The sequence below is a fragment of the Trichosurus vulpecula genome, chromosome 1 (assembly GCF_011100635.1).
Source record: "Trichosurus vulpecula isolate mTriVul1 chromosome 1, mTriVul1.pri, whole genome shotgun sequence".
Classification (NCBI taxonomy): Eukaryota; Metazoa; Chordata; class Mammalia; order Diprotodontia; family Phalangeridae; genus Trichosurus; species Trichosurus vulpecula.
The window spans coordinates 107,638,791-107,650,081 of record NC_050573.1 but is presented as its reverse complement, the minus strand read 5'-3'; positions in this window follow the sequence as shown (position 1 = coordinate 107,650,081).

Below are 11,291 nucleotides of genomic sequence, written 5' to 3'. Positions count from 1 at the left end.
TAGATAGATAAGAAAAGGCAAAAATGTAACAAATAATCAAGATGAGACTTATACCCAAGTTCCTGACTACAAATCCAGGACTCTTTCCACTACATTATGAAACAAGCATATAAGTATTTATATAATCATCTTAACAGGTGACAAGCAAAAACAAACTTAACCTCAAAGAAGGTAAATGACCTGACTAAGGTCACACAATTAGTAAGTAGTAAGAATCAAACTTGAATCTCAATTTCACAACCTGAAGATTCAGTGGTTTTTCCATACTAACATATTTGCCACCAAACTGAGTGGGCATAGCTAAAAAAAGAAAAAAAAACAAAAAGAAACAGCAATAACAAAAAAGAAAAAAAAACTCAATTGCATTGAGTCAAACAAGCTATCATTTACTGATTTCTCTGCCAAGACCATTAAAAACTGACATATGAAGGAAAATAAAATTAATAAATATAATGGATGTGATATGAAATCATCAAACAGTAAAAAAGAAGCACTTTGAAAATACAAATGAGGACTGAATGCTAAAATTTCAGTAGCAATCAAAAGAATAAAAACAGGAAATCTGGGAAGAAAATGAAATTTGCAGTGGCTCCCTATTGCCTCTTTAATAAATATGAACTTTATCCTGGCATTTAAGGCTCTCCAAAAATCTGACACTCCCATCCCCTCTCCTTTTCTGGCCTTTTTAATATTATTTTTCCTTCACAAATTCTTCATTCCAGTTGAACTAGACCACTAGTTGTTGCAGGAATGTTATAGTCTACCTCCCGTGACCCCACATTGTTCCATGCCTGGTGTATACTGTCCTTCCTTAGCTCTGACTTTCAAAATCTGTATCTTCTTTTAAGGCTCAGCTGAGGTGTCAGATCCTCCATGAAGTCTTTCCTGATTCCCTAAGTTGTCAGGGTTCCTTCCTTTCTCAACTTCCCTGCAGCACATTATCTATTCTCTGTCTTCCCTTCAACTCCCTTTTTCTATATTGTCACATGCTTTTTGTTTTTCCCTAATACCATATAAGTTCCCTAAGAGCAGAAGCTACCATTTTTTTCTTTCCATTCCCTGAAATTAATATTAATTGCAATACTGGCTCAGTCACCCATCGTAAAATGTTGGACAAAGCCCTCCATGAGTCTAGGCCTGAATTTCTTGCTCTCTAAAATGGAAGAGTTGGGTAGGGAGGGGTTCATTAGAAAATCTCTATGGTCCTTTTCAGTTCTATTATAAATTTCATTTAGATTCCAAATGAAGATATTAAAAGAATAGACTATCTTTTGTTGGTTTTGAACTATAGCAAATTCACATCTTAAAATACTTGGGAAGAAAAAGAAATAATGGAGTCAAAAGTTTTGTTGTTGTTTAAATTCTCCCATGCAGTTATTAACCTGACATGACTCTGTTTAGCTTCCTAGATCATAGGAGATCAGACGTGTTCAAGGCGGTATAGCTACAGAGTTTATTTTGTAAATTTCCAATTCACTTTTCACTAAAAACAGAGGCTTCCTCCTCAGGCTATCAAATTGGATTGACAAATTTATTTTCTCCAGTTGAGACTTCTGGGTTTCCAAAGAGATTGGCAAAAAAGATTTTAAATGAATGATCATTGTATACAAGCCTTTGTAAAGGAATTATGTATTCACACATTCGTAGAATAATGGACAAGCTGGAATGTATTGCCAAGAAGGTGAAAAGGATATAAGAACCCTCCAAAAATCTGACACCATTTTCCCTTTGCACATTTTTTCATTCCAGCTGAGATACTGAAATACTGAGGATACTGAGAGGAAAGGCCACTAAACACCAGAGTTAACTGTGAGGAGTGGCTTTCTGCACAAAACTCAAATCCCACATTCTCCACCCAGCTGTTCCATTGTACCCTCTGGAATGCCTTATTGTGTAGATAATAAACTTTGCTCCATATTAAATCTCTACCTCTCTCACTCTTTCCATCTACTGGCTCTTAATTGATACCTGGCTCCCATTGCTGAAACAGCCTTCCTGGCCACCATCTTCTCTGCATGCTAACTCCTTCGTGAACCAATTCAAGTTTATACTATCTTCCTCTCTTTAATCACTAGCCCTCTTTTCATGTAACTGATTACACCCAGCCAAGCCTCAGCCTTGGATCACCCGAACTATTCATCATCTTTGTGCCTACACATGTGATGTTGAAGGAAAGTGGATAAAATCATGCTGCCACTGTGACTGGGTCCACTAAAAATTTATGTTATATTCCTTCATCTGGGCTTTCACTGCTACTAGGCAATTCTACTGTTCCTCCCTTATCAAGTCACTATCCCACTCTCCACAGTGACTCTTCTAAAACAATTCATTCCCCCCAAAAAAGAAAACAACATTTCATCCCTCCTCAAACATTGCATGGATCCCCTCTCCCCACTTTCTCAGCTGAGAACCTTATGTAATATTTTACAGGAAAAATGGAGGCCATTTGCCATTGACTCCCTCTTCTCCCCTCTTCCTCACCTCCTATCACTCAAATGCTTTCTGTCACTTTCTTCTCTTCACCCCTTTTTCACATGATGTAGCCTTACTCCCTAATGAGATTAATCCATCCACTTGCTCAAGTGATCTCATTCCATCCCATCTCCTCTAACAGATTGCCTCCCACTCTTTCATTTATTCTCTAACTCTCCGTCTCTACTGCCTCACTTCCTGCTGTCTACAAAGATGCCCATGTTTAACCCATCCTGAAAAAACTCTCCCTTGATCCTTCCATCTCTACTAACTAACATTCTGTATCTCTTTGGCCCCTTGTAGCTAAATTCCTCAAAAAAGACATCTGCAAAGATCTTCTTCTCCACTTTCTCTTTTCTCAATCTCTTCTTAATTCCTTACCATCTGGCTTCAGACTTTATCAATCCATAAAAAATGCTTTCTCCAAGATTACTAACAATCTCTTAGTTTCCAAATCCAATGGCCATTTATTAGTCTTCATTCTCCTTAACTCCTCTGAACCTTCTTGATACTCTCTTCTTTCTAGATTTTAGGAACACCACTCTCTCCTGGTTTTCCTCCTACCTATCTGACCACTCCTCTGTTTCCTTTTCTAGATTCTCCTACAGATCACACGCTTTAACTGTGAGTGTCCTTCAGGGTTCTTGGCCTTCTTCTCTTCTTCCTTTATACTGCTTCATTTAGTAATCATATCACCTCCCATGGATTTAGTTACCATCTTTATGCTAATGATTCTCGAATCTACCTTTCCTGCCCCAATGTCTCACTAACATCTAATTTTATATCCCCAATTGCCTTTCAGACATCTTGAAGTGGATTTGTAGTAGACATTTAAACTCGATATGTCCAAAACAAAACTCATTATCTTCTCCCTAAATTCTACCCCACAATACCTTCCCTATTACTGAAGAAAGCAACACCATCTTCACTATCTCTCACCTCCCATATCCAAGCTGTTGCCAAAGCCAGTAACTATTACCTCCGCAACATCTCTTTAATATACCCCTTTTCCCTCCTCTGACACTACCAACATTCTAGTTCAGGCCCTCATCACCTCATGTCTGGATTATTGCAATAGCTGACTGGTAAGTCTCCCTGCCTCAAGTCTCTCCCCACTCCAGTCCATCCTCTCCATTCAGCCACTAAAGTAATTTCCCAAAGTATGAGTCTGATCAAGTCACCCAGTACTCAATAAGCTAGAGTGGCTTCCTATTGCCTCAAAGATACAATACAAAACACTCTCTTTGGCATTCAGCATCCTTTAAAACCTAGCCCTCCTCTACCTTTCCAGTGTTTTTACAACTTACTTCTGAACATGTATCTTCATTTCAGTGACACTGACCTCCTAGTTGTTGCATGGACAAGATGCTCCATCTCTTGGCTCTGAGCATTTTCTCTGGTCGACCCCCATGACTGGAATACTCTCCCTCCTCCTCCCTGACTACTGACCTCCCTGGTTTCCATTAAATCCAAATTACAATCCCACCTTCTTACAGGAAGCCTTTCCTAACTCCTCTTAATTCCAGTGCCTTTCACCTGTTAATTTACTTTCTTTTTATCTTATTATAGCTTGCTTTGCATATATTTGTTGGAACTTTGTATCCCCCATTAGGCTGCATATTCCGTGAGGCAGGAACTGTCTTTTTGTGTCCCCACAATGCCTGGCACATAGTAGATACTATATATATATATATATATATATATATATATATATATATATATATATATATATATATATATTTATATTTATCCTATAGTAGATCTTTCTTAGTCCTTCACCCTCCTCAGGGCTAGTACCTCCTAAAGTACCTTCCATTTAGTATATATAGTATAGTGTAGTATATATAATATATCATACATATATATATATATACATATCTAGTGTGTATATGTGTATATCCTGGTATAGCATAGAAAATATATATTTATGTGTGGTTATTTGTCCTTTGTTTTCAAAGAAGAACAATGACATCATGGGGTGAAGTCTGGACTCATAAGTGAATTTAATTTAAATGAGGCAGAGCTGCACAAAGTCATCAGCCTCACTCTCTCTTCCAGAGTCATCAAACTCCAGTGGCAAGACAAAAGTCAGGACAACTGGCAATGGCTGGGATATAGTGGATGACCTTGGCATCTTTGATGTCTGCCCAAGCTCTAAGCACTCTACAATGCCTGCTTCAGCTGCTTTCATGGCCATTGGGACAAGTTGTTCTTACCTCCCCATTCTGCCAGGGGTAGTCCTCACATCCTTGTGTGCGGTGGGGGAAGGGAGGGGGGGAGTGAGTGGGTGTGTAAGTGGATGTGTGGGTGTGGTGTGGGTGTTTGTGTGTGTATGTGGTATGTGTGTGTATAATATATATCTTGTATGTACATAATTATTCACACATTTTTCATTATTAAAAACTGAGCTCCCTGAGGTCAGAGACTGTTTCTTTTTTCCTTTCTTTGTAACTCTAGCACTATGCACAATGCCAGGCATACAGCAAGTGCTTAATAATAGTGTGTTGATTGACTGGTTGACTTAGCTTGGAGGAAAGAAGACTTATCAAGAACCTTATTTGGACCTAAGATTTCACCAATGTTATGTTCAGTATCCGTGCAATAACACCTTCCACCTAGGCGGATTTGCAAAAATTCTGAAACTTACAGTTTTATAGAGCTACCTGAAGTGAAGTGACTTTTCCAAGATCACCCAGCTAGTATGTGTCTGAGATGGAACTTGAACCAAGGTCTTCCTGATTCTGAGGCTAACATTCTAAGCCCTATGCCCTGCTATCTCTCCTAGAGTCCATAGATATGAGTAATATGAAATGAGGTGCTAGCTGTGTGAGTGGAGAGAAGAGGACAGAGGTGAATGAATGACATTGTGGAGAAAATAATAGTAATAGTTACCATTTATATAGCATTAAAGTTAACACATCACTTTACAAATATCTTATTTGTTCCTCACAACAATTCTGGGAGGTAGGTGCTATTATGATCTCCATTTTATGTGAGGAAACTGAGGCAAAAAGCAGTGACTCTCCCAGGATCATACAGCTAGTGTGAGAACAAATTCGGACTTGGTTCTTCCTGACTCCAAGTGCACTGGGCTATCTAACTACCTCAACAAGATTGGGCAACTAATGATATATTGGGAGAAGGGGCATAAGGCTGTGGGAATTGGTGAGGACTTCCACAGAAAGAGGAAATTGAGAGGAAGGAGAAGATTATGATTTTCTGACATGCTGAAGGGCTGGTGATCACTACCAGAGGACTTCATCAGGAAGTTGAAGATGCAGGACTGAAGAATAGGCAATAAATAGAGTGTGAACATAGAGATGCTGTGGTCATCTGTGCAGTGGTTTGGAGATGTACTCATCAGAGTAGAAAATATCACCAAAGGATATCAGAAAAGGAGATGAGAAGAGTTTCCAAAAGAGAGGCAGAGCCTTGGAGAATACATGGTGTCAGAGAGAAAAAGATGAGAAGACAGAAGATAAATGATCAACCAGCAAAGGAAATTGGGAATGGTTGGAAAGGTAGGAGGACAAACAGGAGAGAGCAGTGCTGTAGAAGCCAACAGAAGATACGATCTCTCTCTTCCCCTCCAGTTCTGTTATTCTTTGTTCAGAGATCCTTTTCAAAAGTAACATTATATTTCTTAAGATGTGATAATAAGATCATCAGTTTAGATCCTAAAGGGATCTTAGAAATCCCCTCATTCTACAGACGTTGTTGTTCAGTTGTTTCAGTCACATCTGATTCTTTGTGTTCGCATTTGGGGGTTTCTTGGCAAAGCTATTGGAGTGGTTTAGCCATTTCTTTCTTCAGCTCATTTTACAGTTGAGGAAACTGAGGCCAACAGGGTCAAGTGACTTGCCCAGGGTCACCGAGCTAGTAAGTGTCTGAGGCCAGATTTGGATCCCAGAAGATGAGTTTTCCTGACATTAAGCCTGTCACCACCTAGCCGACCCCAAAAATAGTCCTGCCATCAAGGAGCTTTGTTGTTATTTTTATTGCTGCTGCTGCTGCTGTTCAGTTGTTTCAGTGACGCCAATTGGGCTTTTCTTGACAAAGGTACTGGAGTAGTTTTCTATTTCCTTCTCCAACTCATTTTATATTTGAGGAAACTGAGGAAAACAGGGTTAGGTGACTTGCCCAGAGTCACACAACTAGCAAGTGTCTGAGGACAGATTTGAACTCTGAAAGATGTCTTTCTGATTTCAAACCCAGTGCTCTAGTTAATGTGTCAATTTTCTATGACTTGAACAGATTGAAGCAACCAAAATTCAGTTAGATAAAGTCACTTGCGCAGGGTCCCACAGTCAGTATGTTTCTGAGACATGTTTTGAACTCGGGCTTTCTAACGTCAAGGTCAGTCCTCTATCAACTACATTACAAACTAAGGAGCCTTCCAGATCCAACAGTATATATTCTAACATAATTTATTCTACAGCTCTCCTCCTACCTGAGATTAACATTCATTATTGTCTTCTAACAATGTTCTAAGATAGTTCCTAGCCCTAAGAGGCTATGTTTCTATCTAGTTTACATACTGTCTTACATTATCTATCCTTCATTCCTAGATTTTATCACTTTATACTCCAAGGAGACATTGATTGCAGAATTATTAGCTCAACTGCCCTTGAAGCTTCAAAATGAAGGAAAATCGGTGGGAGAACAAGCAGAGATTTTTCCCACTAGTCAGTCAGTCCACAAGCATTTATTAAGTGCTTACTTTGTGCTGGGCATTATGCCAAGTGCCAGGGATACAAAGAAATGCAAAAAAAAATAAATAGAATCCCTGCGTCAAGGACTTCGTATGTAATGAGGTGAGGAGAGGACCAACAAAGAATATTTAGATACATATAAGATATATTTAGAGAAGACAGAAAGTTAGCTCAGAGGGGAAATTACTAGAATCATAGGGAAACAGGAAGAAAAACTCCTGCAGAAGGTAGATTTGAGCTGAGTCTTAAAGGAAGGCAGGAGGCAAAGGCAAGGGGGCAAAGCACTTCAGTTTTAGTGGTAGCCCCTTCAGAAGCGTGGAGAGAGGAGATGACGTATCGTTTGAGAAACTGCAGGTAGACCAATGTAGCTGGATTATAGAATATATAGAAAGGAGCAAAGTGGAAAGATAGGAAGGAGATAAGTTATGAATAGTTTTACATAGCAAACAGAGGAGTTTATGGTTGACCCTGAAGGAAAAAGGGAGATATGGGAGCTCAATGAGGAGAGAGGAGTGATGTAGTCAGGACTACACTTTAGAAAAATCACCTTAGGAGCAGAGTGAAGAAAGGCTTGGAAAAAGGAAAGATTTAAAGCAGGGGAATCAATTAGAAAGCTACTTCACTAGGCTAGGTGTGAGGTGATGAGGGCCTGTACAAAGGTGGTGGCTAGGTTAGTGGAGAATACAGGACTCTTATGAGAAATATCGTGAAGTTGGAAAAACAACACATAGCAGGAGAGTGGACATATGGTGTGAGTGAGGGTGAGGAATCAAAGCAGACAAGAAGCTTGCAAGCCTGGGAGGCTAATGGTGCTTTGCCCAGCAAAGCTAAATAATAGGGAAGAGCTGAAAGTGTGGGAGAAAGATAATGAGTATTCTTTTAGACATGAAGAACTTGAGATGGCTTAGCCAACTGGTTGCCGGTATATCTTAGAAGAGACCTGAGTCCATTCTTAGTTTAATTTTAGAGCCTGGGTAAATATTTCAAATATATGACCATGCTAATTAAAAGATGATACAGAAATTCTGCTGTGTGTAGCTGCTTCAGAACAATACTTGAATCTCCAGCGAAAGTATTAAAGCAGAGATGCCTTTTTCATGTTTCTAGGGCTGGCATGTTTATGAGGCATCAAGGGTGCCAATTTCATTTATTTTTGTTAACCGGGGAACTTTGGAGGTGCATCCACTGATTAGGAATCAATTGCTACAACCTCCTTCATGTGACACTGGGAAGGTCATATAGGCTGTATTGATAGTCGTGATTAATTATATTTGGTCCCATCAGGTCTGTGCTGTCATCCGTCAGAGTTGTGCCCATGCAAATTAATCAAATTTGAACAAATAGCATTAAGCCTCAGTGACACAAAAAGAACCAGAATTATAGACAACTGCAGGTTCTAGCTTTGGTTAAGCAAAAGTTAGATGGGTGAGGCTGTAATCAAGACCAGATAAATTTTAAGCAGCGATACCGAGACGGGCTGAAATAATACATGGTTCTAGAAAGAGAATAGCCCATCTTCTCAACCTATCCAAGTCATTCATGCCTTTCAAGGCCCAGGTCTAATCCTTCCTGCTCCATGAAATTAAGCCAGCCATGCCTGGGAGGAGTTAAACTGTTCAGGGCTGAATTTCCTGAGATCAGATGTCCTCTTCTTCACACCCTCTTGCTTTGAGAACAGAAATACTATTTCCATGACCTCTGAAAAAGGTGTATCAATGAACTACTCCACTTACTGTTCCACTCATCATCCCATGACTTCTCAGACAAAAACACCCTTCCCTGGCCATCACTCCCCTATATATGTTCTCTCCCCCTATCTGGAGGTAGACTCCGTCAGGGCAAGGACCACTTTGCTTTTGTATTTGTATATCCAGACCATGGTACAATGCTTGGTATATGGTAAATTTTATTCATAAAATATTGCAAGAACTAGAGGAAAACTTTGAGTACATTGGATAACTTTAATTACCTTTGTTCCCATAGGGTTTGGGTTGTCATCGGTAGAATACTAACCTCAGATATAAGAACAAACACATACATTTCTACCCCCCAAAACACTTTGGGGGCATACTCTCCCCTATACCACCTCAGCTTTGGAGGGAGAAGGCTCAAAAGTTAGTTCAGTTCCTAAACAGCATTGGTTCCATCAAGTTCATCTCCAGATACAGTATGACTTCTGGAAGATCCTGAACCAATTTCCTGAGTCTGAAAAGTCACTCCCAAAAATCGTTCCTTGCTCCTCAAGGTGTCAATGTTGTCCTGGCCAAACAAAACCCAGACTCTAGAACACTGGGATACCAAGGAAGGCTCCATCCCCTTTATACTTTGGGGCATCGGTGCTTAGGCTAGCTGTAAACCCCAGATGACTTGGAAGCTAAATATCACTCTATACCTTTTGAACTCACAAGGGTGTGAGCTCTCCTCTTCCCCTCACTGGTCTCCAACCTCCCCCAAGCACTGAGACAATAAGACAGTACCTGAAGCTAACGGGCCTTTTTAGACGCCTCTACAGTCAATCAAAGAACCTCTTTTTCAACATATGGTTATAGAAACCAATTACAGAGTGTTTACATGTGCTCCACAATCTGTCTCTCTAAGGTATTTTTTACATATTATTATGATTCTCCTGGAAGCAGGTTTCACAGGTTCTGCACATTGCAATGCCATTCCAGGCTCTCTATGCATATAACAGATCCCCATTACACTCTCCTCTACCCCTATCTAAAAGATTTGTTGTTCCTTGAAAACGGGCAGGGGTGTATTGTGAACATATTGCTCATGTCTTCAATCTAGACCAGTCCTCTGGTGTCTCTGGGGAGATATATACATTGTCTTTTCATTTGTTTTCCCAGTGCCATACAAGAGTCTCAAAATGGTCAATGTGGCATGATCTTATATAGTTATACATGTATAGGCAGAAACTACAATCTCCAGAGTTTTCAGATTCGTCAGAAAAGGGATATTTCAAAATGTTTTACCAAAGATTACTACTTACTTAGTACTCAACATGCTCCTGACCCCATGCTCTAATGGCCTACCTCAATCTATAAACAACAACAACAAAGTTGGTTTCCTATCTCAAAAGGAACTCTGGTCTCCTCAGTGCCAGACCTCCATTACACGTACAGAAACCTCAGTCATACTCAATACCACTGTAGGTAGTGTCCATTGGAAAGAATGGACCACAATCTTGCCTACTCTATCAAGGAGGCATGTGAGTAAGGAAAATTCATGTATTAGTGCTAACTCTTAACTCTAGAAATATAAACTTTAGTGTCTCCTTTCTGTATCAGGAGCTGTCCATAAAAATGCCTTGATTAATGTATCTTCCATGTTAAACTGCTAAACTGAGTTGATACACACACAACTAACTCCTCACTGGGTATTATGTTTTACTAAATTGGTCTATCTGCTGGGTCACTTCTCTGCTCTTTTGCTTCTGGGCTGTTCCCCTGTTCAACTATATTTATACACTCTGTATTTACCTTTCTCCCTCATGCAATCCCTAGAACCCATCTAGGATATCCAGATGGTGAAAAGACTTGCCAAGATCACCCTCCTCCATTGCTGCCTAACCATTTATATCACTTGGATGAGATAGCAGTCACCAACTTTATTCCTTCTCATGACACAGAGGATAGCTAAACCCAGCCATTTGCTTTCCAATGCCTCCTAAGGTCCTCTAGGCTTTACTATATGTACTATTTCTATTCCTCTGTAGTTGTCCAGATGTTATCTGAGCTAATTATGCAATATGAGGATTCCTGGGCTTGTCTTCTGCAATGCTACTGTATCCTTGAGACTTCCAGGTTTTTTCATCTGACTTGCAACCAAACTTTTTTTAAAAAAATATGTTATCTCCCCCAAATGGAGTAGGAGTTCTCTGAGAGTACAGACTGTTTCCACTTTTCCATTTGCATCCCCAATATTTATCATGAAATAAGTGCTTAATAAATAATTTTCCATTCATTACTCAACTACAACTGTAGTATACATCACTTCTAGCCTCAAACTTGGAAGATGCAATTCTGAAATCATTTCTTTCACCTCATTCTTCTTATCTTACTGGGTTCCATTTGAGTCTTCTCTGCAAATGATGTCATTTAA